This window comes from Triticum dicoccoides, chromosome 1B (assembly GCF_002162155.2).
Source record: "Triticum dicoccoides isolate Atlit2015 ecotype Zavitan chromosome 1B, WEW_v2.0, whole genome shotgun sequence".
NCBI classification, from domain to species: domain Eukaryota; kingdom Viridiplantae; phylum Streptophyta; class Magnoliopsida; order Poales; family Poaceae; genus Triticum; species Triticum dicoccoides.
In genome coordinates this window covers 3,202,293-3,204,067 of record NC_041381.1, presented here as the reverse complement: position 1 = coordinate 3,204,067, position 1,775 = coordinate 3,202,293, and positions in this window count along the sequence as shown.

Below are 1,775 nucleotides of genomic sequence, written 5' to 3'. Positions count from 1 at the left end.
TGAAGTACCCCAAGATATGGATTAATATTATTTCACGGTTGTTCTGGCCCTTGAGCATGCTCATGTTTATGTACTTTGACTTCATGCACAACCAGCGGGGGAGGTTACACATCCACACAAATACGGGCCATCTTGTCTTATATTTACTAATTGGAGGCACTAATTGAGGCTCCACATTTATCCTCAGAATACTAAGTTAATTAACCGCACGATCTCCATGTTGCCTATCTATAGCCTAAGGATGAATTACTTGAGGAGTCCATGCCCTATGTCCCACATGGACATGTTGGCATACTCCTCATGGCCAGGTTTAAGAAAAAACTCTTCACATGCAGAAAAGAAACTCTTCCACGGCCTGTCAAGGAAAAAATCTCTCTCAATACATAAGTCACGTCTGATCCAAATCCACTGAAGCATCACCATGCCCGTCCATGAGAGAACCCTAGCATCACTTGTCCTCATGTTCCTCCTCACCTATCACCTATGAAATTTCCATGTCGTCTAAACCATCAGGTTTGTATACCCATCTAACAAATATCACCGATCTCTTCCTCTCCAGCCATTGAGTTTCCTCTCGGTCCCAAGCATGTTGCAATCCATGTAGGCTCATGAAGTTGAGGAGGTTCTATCTATCTCAGTTTTTATGTCCCGATCACACTGCAATTGGCGATGTTGTGGATACAGATGTGTACTGACGGCAGTTCAAATTAAATTGGTCAGTCGCCGCTGTTGGTCTAGATGCGGTGGAGGAACTACGATCTACGATAGGTTTGTGGCTTCGTGCACCTCCTCTACATTGTTGGAGTTCTTCACGCATTATTCCCTATCCCCATGAATCTATGATGAAGGAAAGTAATCCTATACCATTAATTGCTGAAAAATGAGATTAATTCTGGATATCTGATCAAGAAATTTTGGTATCTTACATGTTCATCTCTCGGTACAACTCAAGGATGATTTCTAAAGGAGGGAATAATAACATAAAAATCGTATTTTGTGGGATCTTGAAGAATACAAAGCAAAGTAGGGTACTCTGCCATGGCATGATTCAACAAATAGGTGGTTGGTTCTAGGGGGGTTTAGGGAGATCTTCATCAAGGTTCCTGAAAGCTTGAGGCTCTCGAAGGAAGATGTTTGTTTTATCGTTGTCCTAAGTATTATACATTTTTGTAGTTTTTACCGAGTTGTTCAGTTACAATATGATAGTTAACTGTTAATACTTTCTTTCAGCTTCACATGGATCTAAGTTTGACGAAAGGTGCAGGTCTAAGTGTTCTGTAGGGGTAGACTGCATTTCCTCCAGTGGCACCTTGCAATGCATATAGCATGGTTGAGTATTAACTACATGAACTAAGCAAACACCAGCAGATCCTTTATAGATTTTAACATATTTCGACTAGCAGAATTAACTAATTTAGCAAGTGTAATCAGTCATCCATCCGCCACAAGCAACAACCTCGCACGTTGAACTATTGATGGGTGGATGATGGCTCTAAATTGGCATTCTCTGCCAACGTACGTCAGAGCTGAAAAGAATGATTGCGGATGCACCGAAAAAGAGATCATAGTAAGGCTAGCACACGGCGGGTTAGATTCAGGCCAGTTTACTTTTTCCATCACTGGTGCTTCTCATTGAATCATCGTTTTGTTTTTCTGTGGATCCAAGCAACCTGATGGCAGAAGCTACTCGATTGGTGGGTTCTAAAATAAATACCATTGACTTGCTTTTTACTGCCGGACTGGCCTGATTTTGCTAAGTAGTCGGGGTCTTCTAG